At 46.3% G+C, this 11,141-nt stretch overlaps 1 protein-coding gene across 6 annotated transcripts in view; it reads left to right on the top strand.

Moving 5' to 3' along the window:
• Positions 1 to 791: 791 nt before the first annotated feature.
• The window catches only part of COL6A3 (collagen type VI alpha 3 chain), an 81,987-nt gene continuing 71,637 nt past the window's right edge, over positions 792 to 11,141 (top strand). For 5 of the 6 annotated variants that reach the window (XM_019630038.1, XM_019630033.1, XM_019630024.1 and 2 more), the window contains exon 1: positions 1,029 to 1,259. The gene's annotated coding sequence lies outside the window, so the exon portion shown is untranslated. Of the gene's footprint in view, positions 805 to 1,028; positions 1,260 to 11,141 lie in introns of those variants that run through there. The other variant, XM_019629997.1, reaches the window with a different exon arrangement.

Here is an 11,141-nt window from a genome sequence, read left to right as displayed (position 1 = left end):
TGTCGCGTGTACTGTCTCCCCTTCGCCCCTAAACGTGAAGGATACGCCATGGAAAGGAATTAATGATGTCTTTACTCTCTAAACTTGGCTTTGGAAAGCCTTCAAGGCCGAAAGCGCCCTTTAGCTGTCTCTTGATATTTCACAGGAGCTGACTCTTTGCAGGGGCCATGTGACAGGAGAACAGTGAGAAGTTTGGGGGTGTCCAAGGCCAGGGTTCAGCTCTGGGCTTTGCTATGAACCAAGGTTTGTCTCAGCTGTAAAATGGGACCATAATCTCACCTAACCAAAAAATGACATGTCTCTGTGTGGGAGAGCTTGGGGTGAGGTTCGTGATCAAAGAGACGACATATATCCAAGTGTGTGGAACACGCAAAGCCTTGTTAGAAACACAAGTTCTTCTTAAGAATTTTCTTGAAACTCTGACCAGGGCAGTAGTTCTCTTACCCGGTATGCGTCCTCGCCTGGGGTCCTTAGCCTCTCGGTCAGCATCGTTACAGACAGAACTGCAGGAAAGACCACAAGGGCTGCTGTTCCTGCCTTCTCACCGGCAAACAGAACTTTGGTGAGCAGAAAGCCCAGGCGACTTTAATTGCTGGTTTTTATGTTTGAAAGGGGAGGTTATTAGGAGAAGTCTCAATTCAGAAACTTCAAGAAACAGGAGGGCGTGGTGAGGGTGGAGGGGGGCGACTGCATTTCCTGTTTCCCTTTCTGATGGTGTTGGAACACACAGCAGGAAAACCATGGATACCCACGAAAAAAATTCCAAAATTCATTCTCTTTGCCACCGAGGGCCCAGCCCAAAAGGTGACGAGTAGAAGTGAATTTTTTTTTTTCAAGAGGTGGGGTTTGCAGGAGGTCCAGCGAAACGCTTGCAGGGTGAAGACAGCATTCAGAGAGTGACATCAGCCCGCGGCGGGGGTTGGAGCCACAGAGCACAGAGAGTCTGGTTTTCATTTACAGTTTGGGGCAGGCCGGCGGTGGGGAGGGGTCTGGAGGAGGGGAGGCGGAGGGGGAGGAGCCGAGGAAGCCCTGACTGTACCCTGGACACGGTCCAGTTTGGAGCTCAATATTCCACCCAGGGCCGCTCAGTTCTCCTGTGCTCCAGCCTCCTGCAGGGACTGCAAGAGGGGTTTAGCTCCTCTGCCGGGTCCCCTCTGCTGCAGAAAAAGGAGACGCTGTGAGCGGGGAAAACATGCATCAGGTGGAGCGTAACTGAATATCGAAGCCCAGGGACACACACCTCTTCAGGCTTGCTCAGGGTGAGTGCCAGCTCCCCTCTCTTTCCCCAAGGCTGTGGACAGGAAGGGCATGCTTTCAGCCCGGTGACCGTTCCTAGGTGGCTCTCAGGTTCACGTGGTGACAGTTTTCTTTACAAGTTGCTAGCCTCTGGGAGGTTCATCTGGTTTTCCCTCTCAGTGTGTGGCGACTGGGTTTGCGTAGCGGGTCGAGGCCGTGTGGCCCCGGGCTGCAGCTGTGGAGCTCCGCGGCGTTCCACGCTCGCCCGCGCGCTCGGAAGCAGCCTTCTCCGCTCACCCCTCTTGGACTCTGTCTGCTCCTCCTAAAACCCCGCTGGAATCTGCTTTGTTAGCAGAAGAGTCTTTGCAAGGATCCAGGGAGCTACCTGTTGGGCAGTACTTTGGGGAGACGCCACCGGAGATCTCCCAGGTGCGTCAGGCGGGTGTTCTGCCTCAGTGGACCTGGCCTGGGCCGGGGCTGGTGAAGCACATCTGTGACCTTCGGGGGACTGGGAGGACTCTGGTGCCTGGCTCAGGGCCAAGTCGAGTTCCTCAGCCATTACCACTGGGGCTTCATCTTTTTAGGAACCTGGAGTCACTGTTGAAGCCTTTGTCCTCTGAGGTGGCTTAAAGGAGCTGCAGGGGTCAGAGGAGGGGAAGGCGCTGGGGCTGGGCAGCACGCCCAGTGGATAAGGCAGGGCTCCTGGGGCCACGGGCCGGCCTGCGCTGCCCAGATGTGGTGCGGGTGCCAAGCTGGGAGGCCCAAGGCCTGTTCCCTGGCCGGGAGGGTGGGGCCCGGTCCTCTCGCCCAGGATGGAAAGCGTTCCCTGACAGCTGCCAGCCTGCTCTGGGGACCTGTTTCAAGGGCTTACTGTGTTAGGAAACCAACTGGGGCTGAAGTGGGTAGGGGTGGGGTCCTGGGGAGGGCCTAGGGGAGTATTGGGGAGTATAAGAAAATCAGCCCAAGGTACACATTTAGAGCTGGTCTGGACCCCAAGGACAGACTGCTCTGAGTGAAGGGGAGTGTCCCGCGCCCAGAGGGGATGCAGGGGTGTGGACCCGTTCCAGCCAGCTTCTTGGCCTGCACACAGCTACGACCGCCGGAGACCTGTAGGACCTTAGAGCTGCCAGTGTGTGCAGAGCTCATGTAGATAGATTATTCTCAACTGGGGATCCCCCAACCTCCCAGGGGACCCTTTCTTAACACTTCAAAAACCTGAACAGAAATGGCTTTAAAATCAAGTATTCTTTGTTTCTAACTAAAGCTGTAGTGAGAGCTGATTGGCTGTTGGACGTTGTTGGAGTCTCTGAGTTCTGAGCTGGGCCAACGGTGATGGATGAGGTTCTTGGTTGGCAACCACCGAGGCGTGGTTCCCTAGTTTTAAAGGTGCAGAATTGGGGATCTGAGGTGCTAAATTACTTGCGGAGGCTACAGAGTCAGCAGGTGGCTGAGATGGCAAGGAAATCTTTACCATTTCAGGAAAGCAGGTGGCCTAGCAACTAATTTACCTCTGGATTTGGAATGTGCTATTTGATTTGTTCCCCCAGAAGATAACGTCCTCCCCGTCAGATTCTACTAAAAGTAGTGGGAAAATTTTGTGCTCCCTAAGGCCCTACCAGGGAGCAGAGAAAGAAGTGCTGGACAAGCCAGCTGACCCGCAGGCATGGACATCAGCTCTATGGGCAGATTACCTGAGCAGCGTTCTTTGTTCAGGCCACCCCTAGGGATGGGGCCCAGAAAGTTGGGACCTGCATTTTGCTTCGTGCTTGTGTGGGCTCATTGCTGAGGGTGAAGGTATAAAGCTGGGGAGGTGAGGAGCTTTTGTAGGAATTCAGAATGCAAGAGTGGTCATGTGGTCTTGGTGTCTTGCTTGCTGAGAAAAGGGCTTTTCATTCCCATGGGTTTAGTTTTTCCTTTCCCTACTCATGGCAGTGGGAAAACCATTAAGAGGGCATTGGGTGGAGAAGAGGACTTGGGAAGGGATATCACAGCAGGGTGGCGAAGTGTGGCTGTGCTGCCTTTTTCCAATTGGGGAATTGGAGGGTGTGGCCACTCCACCATCCTGGGAGGTGGCTGGGGAAGCCTCTGGAATGTTCGCCCTTGGTCCCGGCTCTCGCAGCACTTGGGAAGGTGTGTGCCTCACCGTGTCATGCTTGTGGCCCTCAGGCGATGGTGTTTGTGCTGAATGTTCAAACTTGGATCTTAAGGACATATGTGATAGACGATAAACATCTTTCTGAATAGGAACTGTCTTGTTTTCTGTACCTCCTTTGATTTCTAACATGTTTAGGATTCACTGTGCTTCGTTCTGTCGTCATGGTGCCTTTTGTGATTATGTAGCTTAGAACCGAATACATCACTGATGATAAAGCAGGAAGAAACTCCTCTAGTCAATGGAATGGTCCGTGACCGATGTGTGGCTGAAATAAGGCTCCCCGTCTTACCTTAGTGCTGGGTTAGGAGGCTGCAGACCCCACTGCTCAAAGCCAGCTCGAAACCAGCCCTCCTTTCCCTTTGGAAGTTGGTAGAGAGATTTTGCCATCGGGGCTTCCTATGTCTCCTTGCTCGGTGTTTAGACAACCAAATACAGTGTGGTCCTTGCTAGGAGTCTGTGTCACCACCCACTTTTATGTGAAATTCCACATTTAGGATTTAAAATTCACCGGCAAGTCATGAATTTTGTAGCATGTGACTGTCTTGCAGGCATGTTGTAAATAACTTTAGCCAAAAGTCTTATTTGAAAGTTTGCTCTTTTTGGAAGAACCTGAGGATTTGTTATCTCTCGGAGAAGGATCGGACCTTGAATGACACGTCCCACTCTGAATGGGACGTTGTATATCAGGCAGCTTTCTCACAGAGACCTCTGGGAGCAGACTTTTCATGGTCTCTTAGCTGTGGAAAGCAGGCAGTAAAAACACACCACTGCCTCAGAAACATTGGATGACGTGAGGAGCTACCGGACACTAAAAAATATATATATTAGTAGCTCTGGCTAAGGAACTGAAACCCCCAAATGCTTCAATTTTTAAAGCAGGAAGCCTAAAAAGTCCCCGCTAATTCGGACAGCTTCCAGCTAGTCGGGGCCACTGTCTTCACCCCCCACTGTTAGCTACGGTTTCTCTCTTTCCAGTGTAGAAATTCTGGGAGATAATCCCTGTCTTTACCTAAAAGACGCTGCCTGAACCCTCTAAACCATGGGGAGCGGCCGTCTCACACTCAGGGAGCACCCACAGCATCCTGATTTATGAAGAGGAGTTCTCTTCAGAAATTCATTATGTTGATTCTCTCTTAAGACCCACTGATCTCATAGGTCTACTTAGGGAAGGAGATGAAATTTTGAATTAGAACACTGTTCCTGAAAATGCAGTCTGGCTTTCTGTCCTCTAGAGGGCGGTGTATCACTCCGAGCTCTAGAAAATTCTCCAAGTGGTGCTGGAGTCTCTCAGGGTGGGGCTTCCGGTCTGCAGGGAGTGGGTTGGGAAGCATCGCAACAGAGCTCGTGGGTAACTTTAGGGCCCATCTAGAGATGGCTTCAATCCATAATTTAAAAAAATCGTGACTGTAATATCTGAAGTAGATGTAAATTTAGAATTTTATTTTTTTCTATGCTCAGGTGTGAGTCTATTGAGGTGAAATTATTCCTTGAAATGAGGCATTCTGTACTCTAAAATCATTTTGTTACAAGGGCATTACGCAGTCAACTTTTAAAAGAAATGTTATATCAATATCTACTATGAGATGTTTAAATTAACAAAGCCAGTTTGCATATTCATGCTGGGCTGTATTAAGTAGAAATCTTGAGATTTAGAACTGGAAGGGATGTTAAGATGAACTGACCCAGTAACTCAAACTCATTATCCGCCCTTTGCTATTTTCTTTTATAGGCCACTTGTTTGAATGTATTTTTAAAAAATTCACACAAACTAATTATAAATGTTCCATTTAAAATATTTGTTAATTACAAATACATTACTGACTCTCTGACTTATGATTGTTAGTCTGAGATGCCCACTGTCAGGAGGCTGAGTCACAGCATTCCGGCTCCGAGCTGAGAAGCCTAACCTTCCACTTGGGCTCTGGGCTTAATGCTCCCCACTGTGCTCCAAGGTGGAGAGCTTTGGGGCCTAGGGAGGGGACAGGAATGACAAGACACAGGCCCTGCTCTCTGGCTGGCAAATATGGTTTCCGTTGGACTATCTGAATTATCCAAAAATGATTGCCTTGGTGGATGCTTTCTCCACCCCCTTGACATTTTGAATGAAGAAATGCAGCTCAGAGAGGTGAATTCCTGGCCTGAGGTCACAGAGCAGGCAGTGAAGCCAAGTCGTCCTCTCCTGGGTGCTCCCACACATGTCAGCGTGTCCCATGGGCAAACCCCTGGGGCTAGGAATCCGGAGGCACAGGACTCCAGTGTATTTTAGAGCATCATGTGGAGAAAGGCGCTTCCTTCCATTGGCCAGTCTTCTAGGGAGCAGCATATTTTAATTGTTGTTAAGAGAGGTAATTGTTGTTAAAAAAAAAATCTGGATAGAAGAAGGAGAGAAGAAAATTAAGACAAATACGGGAAGTTCTGCAAAACCCTGTCTTGCGTAGGGGGCTGGCTGCGTTTAGCATCATGTAATCCTGCTGCTCTCCGGAACGCGAAGGCTCAGGAAACACACAAAAACACTCTCCAGTTAGGAGAGGCCAGGAAAAAGTACAACGGGGAATAGTTCTGTGCCCCCAACCCCCCGTTTAGTGCTATACCTGTGATTTTCATGGGTGCAGAGCATGGAGAATTGGCTACTGGAAGGAAGAGCTCATGGGTTGGTTTAATTTCAAAATTAAAAATTGAACAGCAGCTGGAGATGACTCAGGTCTCAAGGGAAGCCATTCCAGGAAACCGGTTTTTCTCTTCTGGAATCTTCATCAGTTGATTCAGTGGCCCAGTACTGGCACCCAGAGCTAGAGCCAGCTCAGCTGAGCCCACAGATTGCCCCGACGTGCACTGGGGGGCTCTCCGTCTGTAGTGGGGGCAGCAGGAACCCCATCACCCGTCAGAGCCTAGGGTAACAGACGGAAGAAAGTGGTCGCAGAAATGCTGCCTGTTGGAGCACCAGGCAGTGAGGCTCATTCTACCCGGAAGCAAGGCTGGGAGAAAGTAACCGGCCGCTATTGATGGAGACAGCAAGGAAGTAGAATTTCTCCGGGCTATTACACTACATCCAGAGCTGATATTTTATCAGCTGGCTCAACTTAAGTTTTTAAAGTCTCCATAATTTTCTCTTTTAGGCTTGATCATGAATCAGACTAGAAAACAAACCCAGATGTTTAATTTTTCCTTATAATGCGAGAACGTTTTAGCCGCCTTGAGTAATTGTGGAGCACTGTGGTTTGGGAGAGGCCAGTAGCCTCGAAGGCCAAGGCCAGGAAAGGAAAGGAGGAGGGTGGACGCCGAGCACTCACCTGGAGCCAACTGCACCACGTGCCACGGGGCCGGGGTGGAATGGGCGTGGGTGCCATTTCTTTTGAAGCCTCTCTAAGGCACCCTCTTCCTTAATGTTAAATCTGCACGTGTCTTTGCCCAATGTTTATAATTAGCAGAATAAATAGAGGAAGAGCCTTGTCTGGCTGCCTTAGATTTAAGAGGGTAAAATGTTTTGTACATTTGCATGGTGGCGTCTGGCTTTTCCAACTACAGCAGAGATGGACCTTTCTGCCTCGTGGTCATTATCTTGGACGCTAGGAATATGTCTTTAAATTAACTTCCAAATACGTGGGCAGTTAATGTCGAGGTTCTTCAAGTTGACTTCATGGGGAGAAGGATGCTAACCCCAACGAGCTCAGCACGCCCTGGCACAGGACCTCTGGCGGGAGGAGGCTACATGCGAGGGACGCCCCGCCCCCTTTCTGTACCGATCTCTTCCAATACGTGAGCTGCCGAACAGGTATCCTGTCATTTGATTTTACCAGGAAGAGCTGCAGATCTCTACTCAGCCCCTCAGTGTCTAACGAGGACGCCAGTGAGTGGCAGCGAGGCGGAGCCAGCACACGTGGGGTCAGAAGAGTTAGAATTGTGCTGTCCCAAGAAACAGCGTTCAGAGCATGGGCCAAATAGACAATTGTTTACAGATATTGTATGTGTAGCTGATATTTCTTATCTAGTGAGTTTTCATAGAATAGAAATCAGAGATTCAAATTGTAAAATAAACAGTAAAAAAAAAATCTTCCGATGTATTTCTTTGAAGGGATTTTCTTAGGGTTGTTCCAAATCATTTTTGCTTTTGAGGATTCCCTCAAAGTTCTTTCAAACGGGAAATAATATGTCAAATCCCACGCTCCTTCTTTCCTACTCGAAGACCACAATAAATCCCCTCTTTGCTTCCTCTCTGGGGATAAGAAGGGGGCCTCCTTGCCCAAGATTTAGGCAAGAAAGGGAAGAAGGGCAAGAAAAAGAGAGCCCGGCAGCTGCAAGCTCAGGGCCCCTGGCGCTGACTGAACCGTGGCCTCACTTCACAGCGGATGGCTTGCTTCTCTCACCACGGTCTCCTACTCCTGCAGCTCCCGTTTCAAAAGGGACAGTTAGGAGTTCACAGAAGTCCTGGAACTTGATAGGAGGACCAGCCTGCGTTTGAGAGGCAGCACTTGGAGAAGACCAAATAGATGACTTGAAATTGGGAGCTCTGGATGTATTTAAGCCTTTGTTTTAAAATTCTTTCCTTGTGTGCATGTGTGTGTCTCCTTCTTTAAAAAGATTTCCAGACGTGGAAAATGAAAAAAGCTTTTGAGTAGACTTAATGAAAGCTAAATTCACAGAATTGCAAAACAGCTTGGGAAGAATCTTTGGAATATGACTGAATACAAGCTCAGGCTGAAGGGCCGTGTACAGCAAACTTTATAAGATGAGGCATCTTTGTAAGTTTCTAGCGAACAGCTAATAAAAGGAAAAAGGCACCTCCAATCCTTTTTAGAAGGAGGCAGAGTAGAAAGAAGGAATTACTAATGCTAAATAGAATAAAAATGTATTCAAGTTCTATTATAGAGTCTATTGCCTTTGGGACATTGAATCTGTGACACAAAGCAGCACATTGCCCCACCCAACCGAAGGCTCTCAGGCAGCCAAGTTTTTCATATTTGAAGGAACAGCAACAGACAAATGGATTCTGTTGACACAGAATTTGTGGTTTGTCACCACCAAAGAAGTCTATTTTTTCCCCCAAAGACATGGGGAGTTTCCTCGATCTGGGCCAAATCTGGCACAGCCTCTTAGGGCTTCTTGGGGTTCTTCCCATAGGGTTTGAAAACACAGACTCTCGTGAAGATTCTGGATCTAGTTTGTTTTACCTGTGTGCCCTTGGGAAAATTACTTTGCCTCACCTGGTTTTAGGGTCCCAGCTATACAAGGGGGGGGGGAACAACCATTGAGTTATTGGGAGGAATGCACAAAATCCCACCTATGAGAAGGGCGCCCAGTAAACATGACTTGTGCTCTCTTGTCTCCATTTCCGGAGGATGGGGAAGGGGCAGGACTGGGGGAGGGCAGTGAGGGGGTGGCTGCTTTATTAAAATGGGCAAGCCAGGTGGTCATGTGGAGAGACAATGTTTGACATCGTTTAATAAGCTAAATGAAACAATTCTCTAAGATTTATTGCCAGGAACTTCAGTTTAAAAAATTGGGACTCCATGACATGATGAGCAATAGAATAGATTTAACTGCAAACAAAAGCGTTAACAGATATTTAACATCTGGGCTAGGAACGCTCCAGCCACATGGTTGGCTCCTAAGTATGATGGCAGGAAAAGCGTGTGGAACTGAAGGCGTTTTTCCCACCTGGGAATTCAGCTCAACCAAATCATGTGAGTTTCTTAGTCATCAGTGGAGTCTGGATAACTCATTAGCTCACAAACATCTCTCTGGCCCTTCATTTTCAGAGTCAGAAGAGCTTCTCCTCCCTCTCCTCCCCTCCCCTTAATATCTGTAAAGATTTTGGAAAAGACAATTCCTGTGTACTGTATATTTATTTCATTACGTTGTGTCCCAATGGGAAGCACTTCATTTAGGGAGTTACTCTTTTAAAGATTAATATCTTAGAAATAAAAATCTTTACATATGATTTTCAACTAATTTAAAATTCATTTTCCTAAAAAAACAGAACAAAAAACTTGAAGTAAGCAATGTCGCGGAGAGACGTTACAGGTTCCAGTCTAATACAATTTAGACTTTATTAAACTCTATCAAAGATTAGAACATCATTTTGGAATACTGCTTAACACCCTGAATCTTGTGTGTGCATCATATATTTAAAACAATTGAACTGGACCCCCTGGAAGACTTCCATTAAACCTTCTCATTGAAGCAGTGGTGGTTAAACTTCAGTGGGGAGTTAAAATAGATGCTTTTTGAATCACATTTGAACATGGATCCTATGCCCAGGAAACCCCACATACGCACAATACAATTTGCACACATTTGTGAGAAGCTGTCAGATCCTTTGAAATCTGTGGATTCCATGTTAAAAATGTTCTTGCCCAATTATAATATGACAGGTTGTTTTGGAAAGGACAGGCTATATGTCTGGAAAGGATCCAATAAAATTTAAATAACGTGGACAGATAATTTCCCCCTAAAATAGTTTTCTAGTAGAATGGTTGTTGCTAGTAAAAATTCCAATGTTTAATTTTAATAGAAATAATTAAGACTAGCATGTGCACAATGTACTTTTACCTTGTTCTAAAGTGTATATCCTCAAAATTATTTGAGAACACACACACAAATCACAGACATTGCAATTGTTTTTTTTCAAAAGAAAAACTCAGGAATAGGTCTAACAGGGTGTGGGGAAGGAAGGTGTGGGTTGATGGAAAAATTCTCTAAGATTTACCTGTATTTATTAAAGATCTGGAAGATGCCCAAGGGAGAGCATGGGCTTGAGGGATTTCTAAGAATGAATGGGGCAATGCTGGGCTGTGGCCTGGGAGGTCATCCTCAGGGAAGAAAGCACATCAACCAGCCAAGCAGTGCATTTCACTGTGTTGTTTCCTTTTGCTGCACAGAAGTTTTAAAGTTTGATGCGGTCCGATTTGTCTATTCTTGCTTTTGTTGCCCGTGCTGTTGGTGTCGTTTCCAAGAAATTTAATGTTATGAAGATTTTCTCCTAAACTTTATACTTTCAGGTCTTACATGTAGACCTTTAATCCATTTTGAGTTAGTTTTTGTAAATTGTGCAAGGTAAGGGTCTAACTACATTCTTTTGCATGTGGATATATAGTTTCCCCAGCACCATTTGTTGAAGAGACTGTCCTCTCCCCATGTGTAGCCTTGGCACCCTTATAGAAGATCATTTGACCATGTACGTGAGAGCTTATTTCTGGGATCTCTATTTTATTCCATTGATCTATATGTTTGGCTTTATTCCAGTACCATACTGTTTTGATTACTGTAGCTTTTTGATATATTTTGAAATATGAGGCCTCCAGCTTTATTTTTCTTTCTCAAAATTGCTATGGCTCTTCTGGGTCCTTTCAAGTTCTATATGAATTTTAGGATTTAAAAAAAATTTCTATAAAAAAATGCCATTGGGATTTTGATAGGGGTTGCATTGAATCTGTAGATTACTTTGGGTAGTATGGACATTTAACCAGTATTAAGTCTTCCAATTCATGTACACAGGATATCTTTCCATTTATTTGTGTCTTTTAGTTTCTTTCAGCACTGTTTAGTACTCTTCATTGTACAACTCATCTCCTTGGTTAAGTTTATTAGTATTTTGTTGTTTTTTAATGCTATTGTAAATGAGGCTGTTTTCTTGATTTCCTTTTCAGATTGTTCAGTTAGTGTATAGAAATGCAACTGATTTTTGTGTGTTGATTTTATACCCTGAAACTTTGCTAAATTTGTTTATTAGTTCTAACAGTTATTCTCTCTC

This window comes from Hipposideros armiger, unplaced genomic scaffold (assembly GCF_001890085.2).
Source record: "Hipposideros armiger isolate ML-2016 unplaced genomic scaffold, ASM189008v1 scaffold_17, whole genome shotgun sequence".
NCBI lineage: Eukaryota > Metazoa > Chordata > Mammalia > Chiroptera > Hipposideridae > Hipposideros > Hipposideros armiger.
Note: the sequence above shows the minus strand (reverse complement) of the source record. Positions and strands in the feature narration are given on the sequence as shown.